The sequence below is a fragment of the Odontesthes bonariensis genome, chromosome 5, assembly GCF_027942865.1.
Source record: "Odontesthes bonariensis isolate fOdoBon6 chromosome 5, fOdoBon6.hap1, whole genome shotgun sequence".
Classification (NCBI taxonomy): Eukaryota; Metazoa; Chordata; class Actinopteri; order Atheriniformes; family Atherinopsidae; genus Odontesthes; species Odontesthes bonariensis.
The window spans coordinates 14,206,058-14,217,486 of record NC_134510.1 but is presented as its reverse complement, the minus strand read 5'-3'; positions in this window follow the sequence as shown (position 1 = coordinate 14,217,486).

Sequence of the window (11,429 nt, the reverse complement as noted above, 5' to 3'; positions counted from 1 at the left end):
CTGTGAATGGAAGTGGTAGCAAACGTGCACAATGCACATCAATAATAAGCTAACACAAGTTGTAACATGAACTAATTCCAACGCTTAATAACTTATTTTTGATTTGTTTTTGTTCTTTCGTCATTTAAAGTGCATTTTAATATAAAAGCTATTGCTTACAGGTATGCAGTTAAAAACTTCAGCCTTTTACAGATTTTCTTTCAAGTTTTCAATCTTTTTTTAAAGTTGCCTTGAGCAATAGTTCTTAAAGCAATACTATGTAACATTTCTACCTTAAAATAACAGCTTGAAAAAAATTGTGCAGTTAGAATGAGTTTTAAAGCAATACTATGTAACATTTCTACCTTAAAATAACAGCTTGAAAAAAATTGTGCGGCTAGAATGAGTTTTAATATTACGATTGGCCTGTCTCCTATGCCCTTCGGGGGTCTGAGTTGGAAAAACTGCGCTATGTAACTTTGCTGGAGCGGCCCGGGAGCTGAGCGGAAGTACTTCGACTTGCTTTCTGGCACACCTACCGCAAAAACAAATAGACCCCTCTCACGCTCCCAGGTACATTTGATTACTCTTACCTTCTCGGTCGACATAGCTTGCACCTTCTGACTCCTCGCCGGTTCGTCAACAAACGTGAAACGTGAAAGCGAAAGGGTGTTGTATTTACGACAGTGTAACCGTACATTACCTCCAAGCCTATAGGGGGAGCTCCATAATGGGCTTTTTGAGAAGTTACATTGTATTGCTTTAAAGATTCTGAAGGTCTTTCAAAGTTTTTCTTTGGAGTCGAGAGGCCTTTTGGCTCATTTTCAATTTCAACAGTCAGGACTAAACAAGGTGAGGCTGCGTTTCAGTTTTATGCTCCTAAAATCTGGAACCGTGTTCCAGAAGATGTGAGACAGGCCTCAACTCTGACAATGTTTAAATCCAGGCTGAAAACAGTTCTCTTTAGCTGTGCTGGCATATGACACCTGAAAGTATTTTATCTGCACTCTTCACTTTTAAATTAATTAATGATTATTTTTAATGGTTTTTTTTATTTTTAATGATTTTATTGCCTTCTTGTGATTTTATGTAGCTGTAAAGCACTTTGAATTACCTTGTGTACGAATTGTGCTCTATAAAGAAAATTGCATTTCCTTGCCTTGCCAATTAAGTCCTTGTACCTGACACATTGAGAAATGTTTTGTTTTGTTGGTTAAGCTACTTAACACTGAGGTATTACACATTCAAGAGAAAAAAGGCACCTAACTTAATGAATCAAGGTGTGCTGTGTCTCCAAATAACAGACAACTTAGTAGAGAGCCAATTTCAAATGGTATCTTTAGGCACTTTGTATAGCAGGCTGTTGCAAAGAGACATCATTTGTTCACACTTCTTTTGTTGCATCTATAAAAATTCTGCAGTTAACAGAGTTTGAAAGATAGAAAATAAAGGTTATAAGATGAAAACATGGTGTATCTCAGCATGATGTGCATGCTTTCCTAATAAAATCTGAACGAAGGGCTTCTGGCCCTTCTTTTGATCCGTCTACTGTTTGTCACTGTTTTCTTAATGTTATCTGCTAAAAACTAATTAAACTAATCACAGAGGAATGGAACGACAGTGAAGTGCAGAGTTTATGGAATAGCTATGTGACAGAGGGATGATGAAGTGGATTATCAACGCTGTTATTAACCAGCCAGCAGCCATTAGGTTCTGCTGTGTCAGTTTTAATGGGTTAGTTCAACACATGACTGGGCTGTGAAAAGACAGATTGGTAGCTGACCAGCTGTCCATGGTTGAGCAGCAAATAGGGGCAATATTAATGTTTGAGAACACAGCCAGTTCATTATTTTGGTTTGGTGTGGGGTCTGAGCTCCCAGGCTATTTCCTAAATATGCTTTTATACCTTAATGACTCCAGGGGTTATTAACTACTACATATCTCAAGACCTCCTGAAAGAGGGTGGTCAAGTGGAACTGAGTGGGTCACTCCACGCTCCTAAAACAATGAAATAGAGGTGTAAGTAAGTGGAAGAAAAAAAAGAGCTGCTGTTGTGTCCGTGTTAATTTCACCAAAGTACGTCGCAGACACTTCATTAATACCTCAGAGAACCATGTAAATTTGTGAAAAAAAGGGCTTAAAATGTTTCCCTTAAAACTATTGTGAATGGTGTTTTGATTGGGAGGAAAGAAACTCCTCCACAGTATATGTTTGGCTTGTAAAAGTTGAGTTTTACTGTATCTCTTGGAACAGAATTACACCAATCATCCCAGCTTAATCAAAATGATTAATGATGACTTGACATTGTTTAATGTTGTAATTGTTTCCTCCATGTCATTACAGTAAGTACCGTAGCAGTTTAATTACTGTGGATAATAACATCTTTCCCGTAAAACACCGAGCAATTAGTATAAAAATATACATGTTTAGTTTGGAGGGGTCTGACAGATTGAGAGAGCTGCGAGACGTGCCGGGCTTGAAATGCACAAATATCTTAATAATATAGTCAAATGACAAGCAGTTGGTGACATGGTGTTTTCATCATAGCCAAGTTAAATTTTCTGGATAGAGTGCTGGGGTTTTCAGAAGTTAAGGGATATGTGAATAATTGCAGAGGTGACCGCCTCCTGATGAGAGGAGGACCTAATGGCTAATAACTGAGGCAGTTCTAAGCTGATAATGAAACAAAGCAAGAAACTCCTGGGACAAAAGGAAAGGTGCTGGTTTCATAATTTTTCAAATAACATACCAATTAAAGAATCTTTTGGTTACTGTGGGTCCAAAGGGGCGGATATTCATATTGTCTGCATTCAAGCTTGGGGAAATAAGTCATCTTTGACCTCCAACATTAATCATGCAGGTTAAAATAATTGAAAAAAAAAAACAATAAAAACAAGCAAACACACGCGTGTGTGTGTGTGTGTATGTGTATAATTCTAACCAATTTGAGAGAGCTTTAGATATGAAACAAGAAGCCTGCGGCAGCAATGAGATAAGGACAGAAGTCTGATCAGTTGGGTCAGGGCAGAGCTGCTTAAAAAAAACTCAGACTGTCTGAGAGAGATAGCTGAGTGGCACCTTAAAATGAACTCCGACTGTGGAAATGCTCCATTAAAATTCATGAGAAACATTGACTCCTGTTTAATTAAAACAATAGCAACTAAAATAGCTCCAACTAGCTAAAAAAATGCCACAGTAATTATTCAAGTTCTATCATTCAAACTATTCTCTTTTATGGACTATATATTACAGACAGGCATTGTCAAGCAAAACTGAAGATCAGAGTGACATAAAAACAGTCTGAGAATACTTGACAGGTAAAGGTCGATAAAGAGCTGAGTTCATAGCTGCCCTTGCTACCAGAAAGAGTGCCTTAAATTCTCAGTTGATATTAATAGAGGTGTCTCGAGAATAACTGAATGAAAAATCTGAGCAAAAAGTGCCATCTTATTAACTCTAAAGACAGCCTCATCTTGACAAGAAGAGGCAGAGAAAAAGGCTTTACCAACAGGACAGGGAAAGAGGCAACAATGAGGAGAAAAAGCAGACATCCATCCACTGGCGCCATCTATGGGGGGGCAATGACCTTTTTGCCCCCCCAAAGATAAAGTTGGGGGGGCAAACCCCCCCCAATAATGAAACGTGACAAATATCCAACAGCACTGAATTCATGTTAAACTGACGATTGAAACCAAGTAAACAAATAATCGCCTAGCTTTGAATACAAACTACATAATAGAGAAACGCAATCTAAAATGTTATGATCGGACATGACCCGCCCCCTTCTCAGTTTGCAATATTCCAATGGTTTACAGTAAGTGATTGACAGGTTTCTCCCCGAAAAATGCACAGAAACAAAAATGCGTCGCATGGCAACCAAGGAAGCGCGCTACTGAGGCAAACATTTTTTAGTGTGAACAGTGAGCATAGAAATGAAACAAAATGGACAAGTGGGTCATTCAAAACAATAGGCCGGCAACGTCCTGCTGAACAGTTTGCTGTCAAAGCGGAACGATGCCTACTTCAGTTCATTCTACGAAGGAGTCGTGGAGAGCGCTCGGGACAGCTCAATTGTCAGTGACCCCAAGCTTCCGAAGGCGCGCCCCGTTCCATGCAGATTCCAGGATGAAGCCGACAACAGCAACACTTACTCTGATCCAAAGGCGTACTTTCAGAGTTTATACTTGTTCTTGACAGCTGCACGGCCTGTCTGAACGACAGATTCGCATCAGAGGCTTTCAAACGTGCCCAGCTCACAGAGCGTGCGCTACTGGCAAAAATCACCGGAGATACAGGGGCTTCGGACTGGGACAGTACGGCCCTCAGCAAAGACGTGGATGTGGGGCGTTTGGAAGTACAGCTTGATATGCTTGGTGACACCTGTAGAGCGCGCAGTCTCACTATTCGCTCCATGCATGATCTGAAGGAGTTTTTCATATCCGAGGTGGGCTTGAAAGGGCTGTTTACTGAGGTGGTTAAAGCCATTAAGTTGTTCTACACATTGCCAGTCACTACTAGCCTGATTAACATAGACTTTCAAATCTCTTCGAGATTCTGGTCTGACCAAGACCATAACGAATACGATTCGAAATGGCCTGGTCAACCCGCCTCCCTCGGGTTGCTACTGGTTGTGGCCAGAAAAGGCTGTGCCTAAGCTTAAGCCAATCACACCACTCTTTCCTCTGACGTATGATTTAGCTACCAGCGGGGCTAACTGGTAGATTAAACTCTTACCAAAGCCAGTAGGGAGCAAGGCGAAAACGTCTTTCCTGTCAAGAAATGATTCAAGGGCTGTTCTTTGCTCGATTTTTAACAAGAATCTCCCGTCGAACACTTTCATTACAGCATCTACAGCAGTGTCAAAAGCTTGACGCTGCTCCATGTTGATATTGAATGAAGCGCTTCCGTGTACAATCCATGGGTTGAGTGGCAGTTCAACCACGTCACTACCTTGAACACGCCTCTACCCTGGGCCGTTGGCGCTGCTCAAAGTTGATTGCTTCCCGACAAAGTGGGTGGAGTTCCCATTTTTTCGGGAACTCGAATCCACCTGAATGAGCAGTTTGCCTGAGTAAGTGTAGCAGAGCCGAAGGTGTTGCGTCACTGCGAGGGCGGAGCCTGGGTAAGTCACTACATGCACAGCAGAAAGGTCCTTTAGTGCTTTGCGCAGGCTTAAGACCTACCTGCGGAGCACCATGACTGCTCCGAGGCTGAATCATTTGGCTGTTCTGTACACACACAAGGGACATACAGACCAGATTGATTTGAAAAAAAATACCAATGAATTTATCAGCGCTAATGACTGAAGGGGTGATATTTTTGCGAAGTTTTAGGAGCCTATTAGGTGCGAGATGGTTTTGTTCTTTTATTGTTTATTTCGTTTTACTGGCCTAGGCTACCTGTTCATTTCTGTGGCCATGAACGAGATGTAGGCTATTGCTGAAGTTTGTAAGTTAGATATAGGCTATATGGTTGGTGCACGTTTGAACTTTTGCACTATTGTCGGTTGTCTCTCGAATTAATTTCAAAGAAAATTGCACTAAACTTACAATGCAATAAATGTAATGCTTGCAATAAACTGTTTATTGAATAAATAATTTTCCATACAATGTTTAAAGTCGTGAGTTTTTTATGCATCCCGCTTGCAATAGTAATGAATGAAAATGACTTGCGCGACTAAGTCTTTGATCTTTCAACATGACGTCACACCCCGGCGCCCCCAATGTTGACATGAAGATGGCGCCTATGCATCCATCCATTTACTATACCTGTTTAATTCAACTGTAGTTCAACTGTAATTCAGCTGCCTCTCGCCCAGTCGTCATTGGGCGAGAGGCAGGGTACACCATGGACAGGTCGCCAGTCCATCACAGGACCACACAGAGTCAGATGACCACACACACGCTCACACTAAAAATCAGCTATCATACACTATATTAAACATATGCGTTTAAAAAAAACATGTAATATGCCAAAAGGACCAGACAGAGACTGAAATGATCTACTCTAAGGTACACTATTTTTCCCACAACAACATGTTATCTTTTTTTTTTGTATCCCATAAAGAATTTTGCATTCAAAATGCAACTTCAAGCCTCGCTGTGGAACACACATCCGGTACACTGCAAAAACTGACCATCTAAATACGAGAAATAATCACTTGATTTGAGAAAGACAAGACTAGAAACAAGTCAAATTATCTGCCAGTGCAGTAAGATATTTAGACTTGGTAAGATTTCTTAAAATAAGAAAATATATCTAGCCATTACAAAAGTGAGAAATCTCTTGAAAGAAGTAGTGAAGCACTTGTTCCAAGCACTGTACTAAGTCAAATAAATTCAAAACTAGCTTGTCAATTCTTATTCCACCGTTTGCTTCTTTCTTAATTTGAGTGTAAAAAATCTTAAAACCAGCGCTACTAAACAAGATGATTCTTCTTAATTCAAGAGTTCTCATTATTAGCTTTTCTTTCTTAAAATGAGACCAAGCATTCACACTAAAAAAAAAAAAAAAAATCAAGCAAACAATTAATATTGTCAACAATTATTTATTCAATTCAATTGCTGAAATAGTGCCTCGTAATACAAACAACACTAAGGCATTGCAACATGAAACATCTCAGGTAGTAATGTGGTGGTGTTACATTATTCACTATCATCATTATTGAACATTCCCTGACGCTCAGTTACACAACAAAAAAACAATATTTGAAGAGTTGCATACTAGTGCTGTGTTCCTACCACCACTGATGACATGCTTGTAACTTTGTAAACCTTCTTATATGTCAATAACAGGGCATACAGAACATTGGTGGCCCAAAAGAATTTTTGATCAATGACAGAAAAACTTTAAACCAACTGTCCAACACAGACTCCCTCCCACCCTTAAAGGGGAACTCCGGGGCATTTGAAGCGCATTTCCATTGCTAGAGGTTGTCAAATACTGACGGTAGGACACAGACCGGTGCAAATCGGCGCCCCCTGTGCGGCGATTGCGCTGTTTGCGCAGCCTGTCATGCTAACCAAATACGTGGTGGCTAAGGGGCAACTGCTAACCCTTCCACGTAAAACAACAACTTGCACACTGCAGAAACGTCACACCACTTTATAAACCATCCGACAATAAAGTCACAAGCCTTACCATCAAAACCATATGCATGGTTCTCACATTACTGGCATGGGGACGTTACAAAACAACTTTATAAACAGCATGTCACTCACCGGCTGGTTGTAGGCTCGCGCATGTGAAAGCCCAAAAGAGTCGATGGAGAATAATCCCATATACAAAACAATTATATTCTCTAGAAAAACTGCGTTCAAGTATTTAAAACATTACAACAATACATGCCCAGTAATATTGTTGTAATGTTTTAAACACTTGAACGCAGTTTTTCTAGAGAATATAATTGTTTTGTATATGGGAGTATCGTCCATCAACTCTTTTGGGCTTTCACATGCGCGAGCCTACAACCAGCCGGTGAGTGACATGCTGTTTATAAAGTTGTTTTGTAACGTCCCCATGCCAGTAATGTGAGAACCATGCATATGGTTTTGATGGTAAGGCTTGTGACTTTATTGTCGGATGGTTTATAAAGTGGTGTGACGTTTCTGCAGTGTGCAAGTTGTTGTTTTACGTGGAAGGGTTAGCGCTTGCCCCTAGCCACCACAAATTTGGTTAGCATGACAGGCTGCGCAAACAGCGCAATCGCCGCACAGGGAGCGCCGATTTGCACCGGTCTGTGTCCTACTGTCAGTATTTGACAATCTCTAGCAATGGGATTGCGCTTAAAATGCCCCGGAGTTCCCCTTTAAGTTACTCATAGTACCAGGGGAGTCAAACTAGCAGTTTTATCAATACTTATCCCAAGTACCCCTATACAGCTCTACTTCCCAATAAAATCTCTCCACTCTGCCATGGCCTTTTTGTATGAGGCTGTGGTGTCTCGCTCATGGATAGTGTCCTGTAATATTTCTGTCTGAATGACAGAGAGGAGGGTTGCCACACACTTTGGATATGTGAGATGCAGGGTGTAGTAGTAAGCCATTAGATAAAGCAGACCTTCACTCAAGTCTTCCTTGGCAAATGTGGTGGCGGGAGAGGTTCCCAGACAGACAAGACAGCGGAACCCATCAAACAGCAACACAGGGCTGCAGAGAGATCTCTTCTGCAGGTAGATTGTGGGATCTTCTGTTGGCTAAAGAAAAAGAAGAAAGAAACAGAGACATTTATTTCGGGTAGAACAGAAAAAACTACCCAAGCAGTCCTATCACTGAAACACCACAATGCCCATGCATGTTACATTGAAGCAATACTAGACATGCATGTGGTATATGAAAGCAGACTGCTTTCTTTTTTAAAGAAAATACCAAAACACATTTGCTGGTGAAATCATTGGGAGAAGAATGGCTTTTGCCTCAGTAGTCAAGCTCACTACACACTTTAGGAAATGTTGGGGTACTTTCAAGCTGCCGTAGGCAGGTTTTCAAAACACAGTCTAAAGTCGGAAAATTCGAACGGATGCAACTTTCAGGTCCCTCCCCCAACCTCTAACAAGCTCAGAATCGCCCCCCAAACCCCTCCCCCTCTGTGGACGAGGTTGTGCACGTGAGTTCACACCAGTGTGAGCGCACACAAGCTGGGGCAGACTCACGCTCAGCATGGAAGACTTGGTGGGTGACTGTTCTGCTCAGATAATACATAAATAATAAACCTAACGTGATTGGTTAAAAACAGCCGGGAGCGCTCGATTTTTGCAAGCACGATTACAGGCTTTAGAGGGAGCTACAGAATTCGGGATTTTTCCTAAACAGCCTATTTAATATTCTCCTTTCAGAATCCCATGACAGTTCAAGCTAATATGACAAAAAAAGTTGCCAACGGCAGCTTTAAGTAAATGCCTTTGCAGACATGAACTGTTGAATTTGACAAAATGTGAACAAACTTTCACCTGAATGACATGAAGCAAGGCCTCACTGGCATGTCCCAGCTTCTTAGGCGGTGGACTTGGAGAAGGAAAGAGTGTGGGGAGTGCCTTGAACAGCGCTATGGTGTATTCCACTAGAACAGAACAAATCAACTTTTAGTTCAAAGTTAGTCTTCCTAAACATGACTATTATTAGGTTTGTGTTGGTCACAAAAAAAATCTTATTTTTTCACCATGAAGAGTATTAGCATTCTGCATCTATTTTTTCAGAGCAACATACACAGTCCTATTCACACCCATGTATGAGGAAGCAGCTACACAGTGAATTAGAGAAACAGCTAAATGACTTACCTACATCCAGGGTCATGGGTGGCTTCATCACTTTCTTCCAAACACCGTAAAATTGCACCTTGGAGCAGAAGTCATCCCATCTCTTCTTTACTTCATCTATGAATTTTCTGTTGTCCTTATCCAGGATTCTCCGCAGCTCATTCATCACCTATAATGCAAGTAAGTGTTAAAACCTGTAACAATGCTTGCTTTTCTTAATAATCCAAAACAAGTTAATCCCTTACATGATGAAGATCCTTGAAACATGGATATGCATCCAGGATCTTTGTTGGCCTGTCCTGTTCTTTCAGAGCATCACTGTCAATAAAGGCTCTTCTGGCTTGAAACTCAAGTTCAAGGATTTGGGAGACAGCATCTTGGTTGGGTTTTGGTTTCTTGTACAGCTCCTGCAGGGTCTGGTAATGTCTGGCCTGCATTGTCAGACTATCCTCGACCGCTGAAATGGAGAAAACAAATCAGTAATGGGTATTGGTAGTGTCAATCTGAATGACACTAAGTGTAACAGTAATGCAGGACAGATAATTGCAATCTGTGTATCTCTGATTGAAAGTGCAAAATATATTGACAAACAAAAGCAACTTATAACCCCCACCACACACAGAGTTATATTATGCATGTTATACATTAAACAACATATGCTGTTTCTGCTCTTTAGAAAGCCAAATGGATGAAATCGTCTGCAGCATCAAAATATATCAAGACCCAATGAGAATTGAAATGTAAAAATGTAGGTAATATATCATGATATCCAGAACTATCATAACATTGCCTTGCATACCCATTATTATCATCAAAATGACATGTTTCTACATACGTGAATTGTGGCCATTATCAGAACTGGTCCCAGGGGACTGATGCAAAATAATTGTTGATGCACCACTTGAGTCTGCGTCATAATCTTCTCCCTGGTCACTTGCTGAGAAGTCAATGTGACGCCTTTTCTTTGTACGGCTCCTCTCTGGTGTGGGCCCCTGCCTCTTGTGTGGGGACTTCACATTCTGAAGCCTCTTGTGAAGATTCTTGTAAATGCTCATCTGTGGTAAATAAAATTTCACTCATTGAAAGAACAAATAGAGATGAAAACTGAATGTTCACAGATAAACAGTATCAGCCAAAAATATCCACACACTTCAAAATCTAAATGCACAAAATAATATAACCACTTACATGTTTCATAGTTTTGTCTTTATCCTGTAGCATGGGATAATACTCCACTAGTTTCCTAGCCATTGCAGTGACTTCATGCTTAGAGGGGTACCGGACCTCCTCTCCTTGCTGACTGGCTCTGGCTCTCAAGATGGAAATCATGCTGGTGGCAGTGTTCCTCACCAGCCTGCATCTCAGCTCTTTGGACATGACACATTCCCTTTCTCTGCCAGTGCGGGCCATCTCAAAGTAGTGCTTACGAGCTAGCTCCAACTCACTGTCTGTATAGATCACATATTCTGGAGGACCAGGAAGTTGTAGGGTCCTCTTTGGGCTGCTCTTCACCAAAGGAGTGGATGTCTGGGGACAGATTGGAGGTGTTCCTCTAGGTGAAGTTCCTGCTTCATCAGGCCCAATGTTGTCTGGTAAGGGGGCATTCTCATCCTAGAGAAAACCAGATCAAAAAATGATGAAGAGTGAAACAATAGACCATATTAGAAACAAAATGTGTTATGCTAGATGTTTTCAGAGCAAAGTAGGTAACCAATCACCTCTACACTAATAACAGCCCAAACCCGTTTCCTCCTGAGAAAGTGTTCTGGCCCGGGAAAAAGGTCTCTCAAATCATCACGACTGAGGGTGTGGAGCAAGGCCTTATCAATGTTGGCGGCTATAAAGACAGTCCATTCATTAACAAACCCTTTACACTTTTATACATTTTTCAACTGATGAATTTACCAGTATTCAACTTGACAGGTCAAACCAAGTAAGTTTTGTGTCTTGTCAGTTTCTCTTACCACGATTAAATGTAAATGTAATACAATTTAGACATTTTGTATTTAATTTGTACAATACTTTAATTTTGTTATTGAGATCAGTGTCAGCATACTGTTATTTAATTGCTTAGCTGACAAATCCCATTAATGGAAATCTTTTCATACCAAAACATGACATACCATTTAAAATTGATACTGTGACATCATCCAGCTCATCCATGATTGCCCCCTGTCTTGTCCCTTTAATTTCTCCT